The sequence below is a fragment of the Staurois parvus genome, unplaced genomic scaffold (assembly GCF_062004578.1).
Source record: "Staurois parvus isolate SC_StPar_1 unplaced genomic scaffold, SC_StPar_1.0 ptg000711l, whole genome shotgun sequence".
Classification (NCBI taxonomy): domain Eukaryota; kingdom Metazoa; phylum Chordata; class Amphibia; order Anura; family Ranidae; genus Staurois; species Staurois parvus.
The window spans coordinates 1,040,342-1,054,213 of NW_028318507.1; the positions used below are offsets into that span (position 1 = coordinate 1,040,342).

At 40.4% G+C, this 13,872-nt stretch overlaps 1 protein-coding gene across 4 annotated transcripts in view; it reads right to left on the minus strand.

Moving 5' to 3' along the window:
• Nucleotides 1–6,694, minus strand: part of LOC149445770 (threonine synthase-like 2) — a 45,188-nt gene extending 38,494 nt beyond the window's left edge. For 3 of the 4 annotated variants that reach the window (XM_089653418.1, XM_089653420.1, XM_089653421.1), the window contains exon 1: nt 6,544–6,694. The gene's annotated coding sequence lies outside the window, so the exon portion shown is untranslated. Of the gene's footprint in view, nt 1–4,431; nt 4,558–6,543 lie in introns of all 4 variants that reach the window. The other variant, XM_089653419.1, reaches the window with a different exon arrangement.
• Between the last annotated feature and the right edge of the window lie 7,178 nt (nt 6,695–13,872).

Consider the following 13,872-nt stretch of genomic DNA (forward strand, 5'->3'; position numbering starts at 1 on the left):
GGCCGTTTTCCCGCGATTGACGGTGATCGCTGACACAGAGCAGGGCTGCATTGTTTACACACAGCCCTGTTCTGTGTCAGTTCTCTGACAGCTTGTGAGAAGCTGCAGAGTTTCTCTCCCTTGATAAGCTCCCCCCTCCCTCCCCCGTCCAGTACATACTCCCCGCCTAGTAAAACACTCCCCTTACACAGCAAATTCTAAAAATGTTAACCCCTTCCTCCCCAGTGACATTAGTACAGTTTCAGTGGTTTTTTTTCACTGATCACTGTATTGGTGTCACTGGGGATGTCAGTGACCCCAAGTCAGTTCCCCCCCCAGTGTCAAAATGTCCGCCACAGTCCCGCAGTCCTACCATAAGTCGCTGGTCGCCGCCATATGTTGCTGATTGCCGCCATATGTCGCTGATCGGCGCCATTATTAGTATAAATAAAAATAAAAAATTCCAGTATCTGTAAACGCTATAACTTTCACGTAAACCAATTAATTTACACGTATTGGGTTTTTTTTTTAGCAAAGACATGTCGCAGAATGCATTTTGGCAGAAATTTATGACTAAATTTGATTTTTGCATTTTTTTTTACTGGACATGTTTTATAGCAAAAAGTCTAAAATATTGTTTTTTTTTCCTCAAAATTGTCAGCCTTTTTTTTTATAGCGCAAAAAATAAAAACCACACAGGTGATCAAATACCACCGAAAGAAAGCTCAATTTGTGGGGAAAAAATAATGTAAATTTCATTTATGTACCGTATTGCATGACCGCGCAATTGTCCGTTAAACTAGCGCAGCGCTGTATAGCAGAAAAATGGCGTAAATTGCAGTATTTATACCATAGTTTGTAGACGCTATAACTTCCACACAAAGCAATCAATATACACTTATTGGGATTTTTTTTCCAAAAACATGTAGCAGAATACATTTTGGCCTAAATTTATAACCAACTTTGAGTTTACTATATATTTTTTATAGTTGAAAGTAAAAAATATTGTTTTTCTTCAAAATTTTTGGCCTTTTTTTGTTTATAGCGTGAAAAATAAAAAGCACACATGTGATCAATTTACACCGAAAGAAAGCTCTATTTGTGTGAAAAAAAGGACGTAAATTTTGTTTGGGTGCAGCATTGCATGACCGTGCAATTATCAGTTGAATTAGTGCAGCGCCGAGTAGCAAAAAGAGGCGTGGTCATTAAGGGGGGTAAATCCTCTGGAGCTCAAGTGGTTAACAGTTATAAATGTTCATATATTTTCATGTCTTCACCTGTTTATAGTGTAGAAAGTAAAATAAACCTCCCAGTAATGCTATTACTAGGCTGCAGCTAGAGGGAGCTCTAATGATTTGTAGAGTGACTTCAGGAGACTATACCAATAAGCTCGCATTAAACTCGTAATGCAAGTGAGCAACATGTTTTTTCTTTTCCTCTTTAAATACAGGTTAGTCACACTTTGGGGGTTGATTTACTAAAGTCCAATAGACTGTGCACTTGCAGTGCAGTTGCTCTAAGGTTTTGTAAACGAGCAGAAGCACAGTCTATTTGCCTTTAGTAAATCAACCCCTATGTTTATGCTATCTTTGGTCAGTTTTGTGTTTGTTCTGACACTCACTTTCTCTGTTTAGTATCCTATATGTTAGTAATGGTAATTCTCTAATACAAATGAATGTGCTTTTCCATGTGGCCTGCACTGCCACTACTGCTGGCCTGAATCACACTAGTGAAGGCCGTGCGGCCATCGTTTTTCATTTGAATGACCTGCTGTGCCCTCGTTTCACCAAGCAAATGCACCATGCAGTTTCCTGCACCCACAATCGCGCTGCGAGATGAGATGCGTGGGGGTGCCATTCAGAATTAATGACACCCCCACATTCTTCACAAGAGAAACACAATGTGCCTGTGGGTGGTTGTGGGTGTGGGAACAGGTGCAATTCCTGAACCTGCAACCAGCCTGAAGCCTGCGGGCTAGTGTGAACCAGTAATTAGCTGTATAATGTTATCCATTTCAGTTTAACACATTAAACGTGGACTGCAAGTGAGCAACATGTGTTTTCTGCTCCTCTTTAACCATTTCAATACCGTGCAATTTTACCCCTTCCTGCCCAGGCCATTTTTCAGGTTTCAGCGCTCTCACACTTTGAATGACAATTGCGCTGTCATACAACATTGTACCCAAACTAAAATTTTATCATTTTCTTCACACAAATGGAGCTTTCTTTTGGTGGTATTTAATCACCGCTGGGGTTTTTATTTTTTGCTAAATTAACAAAAAAAGACCAAAAATTTTGAAAAAAAATCCACGTTTTTCTTTGTTTCTGTTATAAAAGTTTACAAATAAATAATTGTTCTTCATAAATTTAGGCCAAGATGTATTCTGCTACATGTCTTTGGTGAAAATAACCCAAAATTAGGATGTATTATTTAGTTTGTAGGAAAGTTATAGAGTTCACAAACTATGGTATAGATCTGAAAATTGATCAATCCTGAAGTACTGACAGCCAATCTAATTTCTTGAGGTCCAAGAATGTCAGAATAGTACAGATATCCCCAAATGACCCCTGTTTGCAGAGTAGACAGTCCGACGTACTTCATAAGAGGAATGGCGAGTTTTTTGAAGTTGTATTTTTTTTGTCATAATTTTTCAGAAAATTAAAAAAATTATTTTCACTATTTTTATTTTTACATACTGTCACCAGTGCAGTACAGCGTCATCATATAACTGGCATGGCGGTGAACAGGGACACTGACTGGTGACAGTATGAAAACAAATTATATATATATATATTTGTATTTTTTTACTATTTTTAATTTTTTATTACATTTTTTTTTATTTTTTTTAAGTTTTTTTTCATATTTTACTATGACCAAAGTAGTACAATGTTACCATAGTAACATTGTACTACTTTGGGGAAGTGATCAGTATTTTTTTTTTTTACACAATTTGCTTATAGCAAAGAATTACTTTGCTATAAGCAAGCATTTACCTGAACGAAATCGATTCATTCAGGTTTTTTTTTTTTGTTTTTTTCTGTGCTTAGCTGTGATTTGGCCACAGCTAATCACATGACATGTGCATGTGACCTGCTGTGACCATTCACAGCTAGGCACTAGTATACAATGGATGGCATGAATGAAGCCATCCATTGTTTACAACTGTCATGTGACCTGCTGTGATTGGTCACAGCAGGTCACATAGTACCGGCAACGGGGGCCGGTACTCAGATCTGTCATCGGCCGTGTCCGAGGTACACGGCCGGTGACAGATCGCGCCGCTGCGCGGCTCTGCAACCGCGCGAAGTGCGCATGTGCGGGAGCACGCCAAATGGCGTGCAACCGAAAGCTACAGCATTTTTGCGGCCGCCAAACGGCTATAGGCCAGGCGGCTAAATGGTTAAATATAGATTCTGCAGGCTGAATCTTTGTCATATCTCAAACACAGATCACTGATAATCCCTTAACAATGGCACACATGGCATTGATTATCACAAGAAGCTGGTGAATATGTATAATAAAAAGCACTAGTGGCTTGTGGCACAGTTCAGCACAGAGTTGATTATATTAGCTCAACATGTGAAACCAAAAATAGCACACAAACCGCTCTTAGTGTAAACCATACAAAAAATATACATATGAAGGTAACAGCAGCACTCACTGATCTCTGAATACCCAATAACCAGACTAAACATAAATAATGGGGTTGATTTACTAAAACTGGAGTATATAAAATCCAGTGCAGCTCTTCATAGAAACCAATCTGTTTCCAGGTTTTATTGTCAAAACTTAATTGAACAAGCTGAAGTTACATAGTTAGTCTGGCTGAAAAAAGACAAAAGTCCATCCAGTTCAACCATTTAAAAAAAAAAAAAAATATAATCCTATACCCACAGTTGATCCAGAAGAGGGCAAAAAAAAAGAATGAGCCAATTTGCTCCTGCAAGGAAATAAATCCTTCCTGATCCCCCAAGAGACAATCGAATATTCCCTGGATCACCTTTACCTATAAATGTTAGTATTTTAGTATAAAAGTTAGAAGCTGATTGGCTACCATGCCCAGCTGCACCCAGGGGCGGACTGATCATTTGGAAACTTGGGCACTACCCGAGGACCCGGGGTCAGTAGGGGGCCCCATGGGATGCCCCTGGTACCTTTTTCATAGGCTTTTTTGAGTCTGGGCAAGGACACAGGGGCCCCATGATTTCCTATTGCCCGGGGGCCCCATGAGTTGTCAGTCCACCCCTGGCTGCACCAGATTTTGCACTCTCCAGTTTTAGTAAATCAACTCCGATGTGTTGCACTGCAACAATTAAGTGCATAAATACAAAACGTTCTGATGTAATATCAAAAAAACCTATAAAGTACACTACAGTCCAGAGTGATGTGTATCCTTTGTACCACCTCCACCAATTACAGTGCACGCAGCCACCCCCACACCACATGGCTTACCAGGACATTAAACATACAAGGTCTAATACAGCTCTATGCAGCCTATGGATAGATGGATGGCTATCCACTTGTACCACTCATGGTCATCACTGTCACAGTGAATACATCTGGTCCATCCCTGAAGCACTGCATGGAAAAGAGAGAGAAGAATGGGGTTTCAAATTCTCAGAACACTGGAGTGGCTGTGGGGGTGCTAATAGCTTGGCAACCCCAGAGGTAAGTACACCGGTGACTGGGGGTAGGAAGGGTGCATGATGTAGAGGTCGACTAACCTTTTAAAGATAAACCTTCCTGAGAAAAACACATAGACTGCTACTACTGACCCCTTCTGAAAATGCAGGTTTCCTGGCTGTTACACTGACGCTCTGACTTCTGTGCTTTCTGAATGGCTGATGTGAGGAGCAGAAGACTTCTTCGTGTTTTTAGGATTTTCTGTTTAGCAAAAGTCAAATTAGTGACCATGTTCTTATGTAAGAACATTCTTGTATTAGATTTGTGGCCCTTTAAAAGCACTTGAAGACCAAGCATTTTCTGGCACGTTTTACTTACAAGTTTAAATCAGTATTTTTTACTACAAAATTACTTCTAACCACCAAACATTATATATTTTTTTGTTAGCAAAGACCCTAGATAATAAAATGGCGATCGTTGCAATTTTTTATGTCACATGGTATTTGTGCAGCAGTTTTTCAAACACAATCTTTTTGGAAAAAATTAATTTTAATCTGAAATTGAAATCTTAAAAATATGTTACGGTGCTTTAAAATTGGACACACTCGTGGAATGGTGACAAACTACTGAAAAAATCTCCATAGGCGACGCTTTAAATTTTTTTCCAAGTTACCTGTTTAAAGTTACAGAGAAGGTCTAGCACTAGAATTATTGCTCTAACGTTCAGGGCAATACCTCATGTGTGCTGTGAACACCGTTTACACATGCGTGCATGACTTACATATGTGTTAACTTCTGCGTGCACGGAGGGATGGGGGAGCTTTACATTTTTACCACTTTTATATTTTTATTACCACTTTTATTCCTATTACAAGAAATGTAAACATCCTTTATAATAGAAATAAGCATGATAGGTCCTCTTTAACCCCTGGACGCCGAGCGCATGCAAATATGTACCTCTCGGCATCTGGGCCTTGCATATTTGCGTGCCATTAGAAAATACATATGTGCTGAGAGTGAGCACCCTGCGCACTACCAGCACATATGTCCGTGACTCACGGGAAGGTCCCGATCAGGGGCGGACTGACCATTTGGAAACTCGGGCACTGCGCGAGGGCCCGGGGTCAGTAGGGGGCCCCATGAGATGCCCCTGGTACCTTTTTCATAGGCTTTTTTGAGTTTGGGCAAGGACACAGTGGCCCCATGATCCCCTATTGCCCGGGGCCCCATGAGTTGTCAGTCCGCCCCTGGTTCCGATCTCCCCTTGCAATCGGGACCTTTTCCGATCATGTGACCACCATGATGGCGAATCACAGCGGTCACATGACCCTAAAACCCCGCCCGACTTCTGAAACTTTTAAAGCGCCGGGAGGCGCCGGCGCAAAGTGGTTAAGGAGAGATCTGGGGTCAAAAAGACTCCAAATCTCTCCTTTAAAAGCAAAAGATTAAAAAAAAAATGTTTTGTTCTTTTTCTTTAAAAAAAGAAAACAATTGTTTACATCTGTCCTGGACTGGATGTGACGTCATGATGCCGCTTTGGACCTCCAACACCATAGAGGTGATCAGAGACCATAGAATCTCTCATTGCCTCTAGGAGCAGCGAGCCGCACCGTCGGATCTTTTCTCGTGCACGCTGGTTTTAACAGTGAGCCCGAGAAACACCGGTGAGCAGCGGGGGGGGGGGGGGGGGGGGGTCACAGGTACAGAAAGTGTTCCAGTGGCTAATGAACTGCTTAGACCACTTTCATCAGAAATCCAGGCTGAAAGAAAAGGTTATGGCTGATCTCTTCCCCACTTCTGGAACGTATATATACGTATTGCGGTCTTCTTAGAATCTGTTCTGAGCTAGGCTGTAGAACCAGAGTAATAATGGAAGATACCGCTTCATATGCAGGACAAAGAAAACAAACATTTCTACTCTTCTCTAATAGTGATTCTCACCCCGGCGGTGTATGATGAGTATTGTGCAGGGGATCCTTTGCTGCTCTCACAGGCTACAGAATTATCATGTACAGAAATGAAGTCTCTTGCTTGTGATTTGTGTTTCCATAAACCTCTTCCTTCCAACGCTGAAGTGCCCTCTGCTCCCAGAATCATGTGACCGGCTTCTTAAAGGAGCAGCTGTGCTGACAACGCTCACCGTCAGTCGTCCAGCCTGAGTACACACATGTCCTGTCTGTGCAGATCGATCTCTAGACCAGCTTGAGCACAGTATAACAAATAGTCATAGTATTCGATTTTCTAATAACGTGAAGAATGCTCATACTGCTTAAAATATAACTTAAATAAAAATAATATATAATAATAATAAAAAAATAAAACTTGTTTTTTAGTTAGAGTGGAGAAGAGTTAAAGAGTTATAAACATGTGCAAATATATAATATTAAATTTGTGTCGTGCTCCACTGTGAATAAATAATTAATATTTTTGCAAAAATCAGTTTTTAAATACAAGTGAAATTTAATAAACCTTAATATATTTTTAAGGTGCAATATGTGCTCTAGTAAAATATATTATTATAAACTCTCAATTTAAGATACCCAAAAAATTTTATTTTATAGTGATACGAAAAATAAAATATGAATAAAAAATAAATAATTAAATAAAAAATAAAATATATATCAAGTGTATAAAATATTTAGTGTTCAATTTACAAAATAGTGTCTAAATCAAGAAACCAAAAAAGTCCACTCCATGATGGCAATCAGAAAATGAATGGATCTTTCTTATTTATGTTCTCACCTTTAATTTTAGCCAAACCGTGAAGTTAGGCTAAAACAGCTTTGTGTCCTTCTGTGGACAGGTAGGTGATTTTCAAGCTTTGACCATATTCCAAAAACGATGGGTAGTTGAATGTAGTAATGCACTTTTCCCACAGGGGGTCTCCTGGACTTGCTGATCCCTGTTTGTATTATGAATGGATGGATTTTCTTCCTCTGTCCTCCAGGGGTCTTTGCACTTCCTCCACCTCCCCTCTTTATTCCTCCATATTGTGGGTTATCATGCAAAAGAATCTATATATAGTGCCCAGGGGTGGACTGACAACTCATGGGGCCCCCTGGCAATAGGGGATCATGGGGCCCCTGTGTCCTTGGCCAAACTCAAAAAAGCCTATGAAAAAGGTACCAGGGGCATCTCATGGGGCCCCCTACTAATCCCGGGCCCTCGGGCACTGCCCGAGTTTCCAAATGGTCAGTCCGCCCCTGATAGTGCCTTATCCTTTTTTAAAATTATTTATTAATGCTGCATATATATCCACTCACATTTTTTCTAAATTAATAGCTGTTTTTAAAACATATAATTCCTCTGTGTATGCTCTGCACACTGTCTGTACTCGCCGTGTGTGTTCTGAATAGCGTCGTGACGTCAGAGCTCTCCCCTACGTGTTACGCCACCGGGTCACGTGGCTTCATCAGGGGGATTCCTGAGATTAGAGACATTTTTCCTACCAAATTCTGGCGGCATATTTGGAGCGTACATGTGTGCATGAGGCCTTATTCCCCTAAATGCTACACATTAATACACACATAAACGCCTGGTTGTACATGGCCACAATAAATAACATGCAGCTGCATTCATAGGCATACAAAAAAATAAAAATAAAAAAATTCAGAAGCCCAAAGCAGCTGTATTTTTCTGCCAATGTACATGAGCCATTAGGTTACTTTCACACTGATCTGTAGCAAAAACACATATGCGGTACGAGTTTTTTTTACAGGTTATGCGACTCAAAAAACGCACCATAAACACAATGTAGTGCGTTTTTGCTGCGTTTCCATCCATTTGAATGGGGAGGGTACATTTTTTGGTGTGCTTTTTTTTTTCACTCCACCAAACCTGCTCCAAAAATTCAGCAAGCGGGATTTTAACACCTTCCCGCCCGGCCTATAGCAGATTGACGGCTGGGCAGGACACTCGCCGTTGCGACTGGGAGTCATATGACGACCTGTCAAAACGAGTCACGCATTGGCACGATCTGTCACCGGCTGTGTCGATGACATATTACTACACCGGCCTGTTGCCAGTGTCATGTGATTGCTGTGACCAATCACAGCAGATCACATGTCTATTGTATACAATGGATGGCTTCCTGTCATGCCATTTATTCTATACAATTGTGTTGTTACCTGTGAATGGTCAAAGCAATCACATGATACAGACAGGGCCATTCACAGCCCATCTGTATCATGTGATCAGCTTTACCCAATCACAGCTAATCACAACAAAAGACTGAATTAATCCGTTTCATTCAGTAGCAATGATTGCAAATATCAATGAAATACATTGGTATTAGCAATGTGTTAAAAAAATAAATCCTGATCACTTGCCCAGAGTAGTTTAATGTTACTAAGGTAATATTGTATTGCTTTGATAACAGTGTGCTGAAAAATAAAATAGTAAAAAAAAAGAAAAAATTTAATAAAAAATAAAAAAATAGAAACATTTGAAAAAAAATTATAAATTCAATTATTATTTTCACCAAAGAAATGTAGCAGAATACATTTTGACCTAAATTTATGAAGAAATGTTATTTATTTGCAAAATTTTATAACAAACAAAGAAAAGTGCGTTTTTTTTCAAAAGTTTCAGGTGTTTTTTGTTTTATTTAGCAAAAAAAAAAAACTCAGTGGTGATTAAATACCACCAAAAGAAAGCTCTATTTGTGTGAAACAAAATGATAAAAATTTCATACGGGTACAGTGTTGCATGACTGCGCAATCGTCATTCAAAGTGCGACAGCGCTGAAAGCTGAAAATTGGCCTGGGCAGGAAGGGGGTATAAGTGCCCGGTATTGAAGTGGTTAAAAGACACAACTGACCCAAAAAGGATCAGTGTGAAGAGTTCCATAGGATTACATGGTCACATGCGTAAAAAAACAAATCAGTGTGAAAGCAGCCTTATAGTGGTTGTAAAGGCTGAAGGTTTTTTTTTACTTTCATGCATTTTGTGCATGAAAGTAAAAAACCTTCACTGTGCAGTTTCCCCAGCACCCCCTTAACTGGGCCTGATCTCGATCCTGAGATGGGTACTAGAGCAGCAGCTCTCCTGGCTCTTCCCCTTCTCACTGGCTCAGACAAAGCAGTGGGAGCTATTGGCTCCTTCTGCTGTCAATCACAGCCAGTGAGGAGGGAGCGGAGGGACGGGGCTGAGCCCCTCTCTGTGTGTCATTGGACACACAGAGCTGGCTTGGGAGTGAGCATGCACATGTGCACCCATAGCAAGCAAGGGGAGGAGCCAGGGGCGCCAGTAGGGGACCCAAATAGAGGAGGTTCGGGGCTGCTCTGTGCAAATCCATTGCTCAGAGCAGGTAAGTATAACATGTTTGTTATTTAAAAAAAAAATTTGTATTAGGGCAAAAAAAACCACATTGGAATGTGTTGCATTGCAAGTACAAAAACATACCGTACTTGCTGGTCTGTCAAATCTTGCTGGACATGATATTTAGGTACCAAACACAGTCATGTGACTTTATACATTTAATATATCCAAAAGGTTTAGCATTAGCATTTTTTCAGACAGCTTCTAGATATCCCATAAAAGTGATCTATATGGCTATAGAGTCACCCAATCACTTCTACAGCACTGTAAAGTTGGCTTGACATGTTTTGCATCTATTTACTCGATAGAAAATCAACTTTTAAATATTTTACAAAAAAAAATTGTGTTTCTGTGCACTATTCATTTTGGCTCAATTTTTTTTAATATAGATTTGATAAACAATTGCATAATTATCTTGCAGTATAAACATTTTCAGCTACCACCATTTTATTCATCGGGGCCTCTGCTTTCAGAGAACATAATTGTTTGGGGGAGGTTTAAGTAATTTTATAGCTGAAAAAATTCAAATTTTACCATGAAAATTTTAAAAAAGGTGCTCCAGAAGCAAAGTGGTTATTTAAATGTATTTATTATTATATGCTATGATTTTACAATGCAAAAAATATTAGAATGTTTCTACCTAATACTATGAGACAGGATCTGATTTCTTACTTTTGTATTGACCTGAGGTGATAGTAATAGGATTTCATTTAAAACTATTTTAAAATCTAGAACTCTGATTCAGCTGGGTTAGTGTTAGGATGGGTCACTCTTCACCAGGATTCAGGAATGCAGGCAGATATGTATAAATACGGCAGATCATCAGCTTCTATGAATTCCTCCTTCCTATGTAAAGCTAATAACATCCCGGCCGGCAGCTGGAGGATACCATACAAGGCAGCAGCTCAGCTGAATCCTCACCAGCATGGAGAGGATGGTGGGATGATGACAGCTGGATTCTGTATAGAGCGGGCTGCAGGGCTGAGGACGTTCAAGTTCAATGACCATGGACTTTGTCACGCATTAAACACTTATTACTGATAAGGGAAAAGCAAAACTCAGCTTACACAGGTGACTACATCAAGAAGACTTGTTGCCAATGTTACCTTACATGGCAGCAAATACATGTCCAGGGCTAGCAGCAAAGTATTTTGGGCATTATACTGCAGATGACTGGCGAGTTATCCAATCTTTGGCTTTCCTTTGACTTTACTGTTTTACATTTGCCTTTATATGGCCCTTTATGGATATATTATAGTTACATAGTTAGTCCGGCTGAAAAAAGACAAATGTCCATCCAGTTCAACCATAGAAAAAAAAAAGTTATAATCCTTCACCCACAGTTGATCCAGAGGAAGGCAAAAAAACCCAGCAAAGCACGATCCAATTTGCACCTGCTGGGAAAAAATTCCTTCCTGATCCCCCGAGAGGCAGTCGGATATTCCCTGGATTAACTTTACCTATAAATGTTAGTATCCAGTTATATTCTGTGTATCCAAGAAACAATCCAGGCCTTTTTTGAAGCAATCCACTGAGCTGGCCAGAACCAACTCTTGAGGGAGTCTATTCCACATTTTCACAGCTCTCACTGTGAAGAAACCTTTCCGTGTTTGGAGATTACATTTCTTTTCCTCTAGATGTAAAGAGTGCCCCCTTGTCCTCTGTGATGATCTCAGGGTGAATATCTCTACACCGAGGTCACTATATGAACCACTGCTGTATTTATACATGTTGATCATATCCCCCCTTAATCTCCTCTTCTCAAGAGAGAATAAATTCAGTTCCTCTAATCTTTCCTCATAGCTGAGCTCCTCCATGCCTCTTATCAGTTTGGTTGCCCTTCTCTGTACTTTCTCCAGTTCCCCAATGTTCTTTTTGTGAATTGGTGCCCAAAACTGAACTGCATATTCCAGATGAGGTCTTACTAATGATTTGTACCGGGGTAATATGATATCTCTCTCTGGAGTCTATATCTCTTTTAATACAAGAGAGGATTTTGCTCGCTTTAAAATCTGCAGCTTGGCATTGCATGCCATTATTAAGCTTGAGACCTACCAGAACCCCCAGATCCTTCTCCACCATTGATTCCCCCAGTTGTACCCCCCCAGTATGTATGATGCATGCATATTCTTAGCCCCCAAGTGCAGAACCTTACATTTATCAACATTAAACCTCATTTGCCACATAGTTGCCCAATTAAACAGTGCATTGAGGTCGGCTTGTAAATTGGACACATCCTATAAGGACGTTATTCCATTGCACAGCTTGGTGTCATCTGCAAAGACTGAAATGGGATTTTTAATCCCAGACCCTATATTGTTTATAAATATATTATCTTAAAGTGTTACTAAACCAGGACCCTGCATTCACTATATCTGGTCTCCCCGGACCCTGCATTCACTATATCTGGTCTCCCCGGACCCGGCATTCACTATATCTGGTCTCCCCGGACCCTGCATTCACTATATCTGGTCTCCCCGGACCCGGCATTCACTATATCTGGTCTCCCCGGACCCTGCATTCACTATATCCGGTCTCCCAGGACCCTGCATTCACTATATCTGGTCTCCCCGGACCCTGCATTCACTATATCTGGTCTCCCACAGTACACAGAACATGGAAATGCAATTATTTTAGTCAATATAAACTGCTAAATACCTTTTCTTATCAGCAGTATATAGCAGTCTTGTGACTTCTGTCCAGCACAGCACTGGTTAAAGCTTGTTGGAGGAGTTTTCATTCTTCCCTGATTCTCCTATGAGGCTTCATAACCCCTGACCCTCTGTCTCTACAGTTCTGATTGGCCCTGTGCTGATCACATGCACTCTCCCAAGAAAGAAAAAAAACTCTCTAGCAATGCACACGAAACTGAACATGTGCAGCTTGTCCTCAAGGCTCTGTTCTATCAGCAGATGGATTGGGGACAGCAGAAGAAGGGGAGGATCAGAGAAGACAGAATCAAGCATCTTTTTTTTACAATGTGGAGGATTAACCCCTTAGGTTCCACAGTGAGTATAACAAGCATGCTTTACTACATATACAGACTGTTGTGGGTTTTTTTTCTATAATTTTTTTTTTTTTAGTTTTTATTGAGTTTTGAAAGACATACAACAGACAAAAAGTTGCACAGAGTTGTGAGATAACAGTCACAAACCAACAAAAGGAGAAAAGAAACAAGAACATCGAGTGAAATGCATATACATACAATGTCAGTGTATAACAGTGGGTTAGCCAGCAACATCAGACATCTGGGTAGACATATTGGAAATCAAAAGATCCCATGGTTCCTCAACCACTTCAAAAAAGGGGACAAGATTAGCATGCATAGCAGTGAGGTACTCCATTCTTCTAATCTCAGCAATGACCTTCACCAATTCCGACCGAGTAGGAGGTATAATAGATAGCCAATGAATGGGAATGGTTCTCCTGGCCAAAACAGGAGAGGATAGTTTCTTGGCAGATTTGGAGAGGCCTGTAAAAGGTAGGCCTAATAAAAAGTAAATGGGGTCAAATGGAATATGGGCCTGTAGAAGTAGCCGCAAGAGGCTAAGGACCTCTCTCCAGAAAGATGCAATGTGTTGGCAAAGCCAGAAAATGTGAAAAAGAGTGCCAATTTCCACGCCACATCGACACCAGACATGAGAAACACTCAGATTGTGATCATGGAGAACCTCAGGAGTCTTGTACCAAAACTTCAAAATGTTATGTGTTTTCTTTATATACCACACATATAGAAAATCTAGAGGCGGCCTCCCAGATCCTGCTCCATTGATCTAAGAGGATATCTCATTGAAGGATTCGGGGCCACTTTCACATATAAAGGTGTGTATCAGTAGAAAGGGGACAAGTGTCTTGAAGTAACGTATAGATAGAGGAAATTAGGCCCCGTTGGTATGGACCCTGAATGCAGATGCGTTCGAAAAGAGTAGGCTTCTCTAGATTTACGGAGGG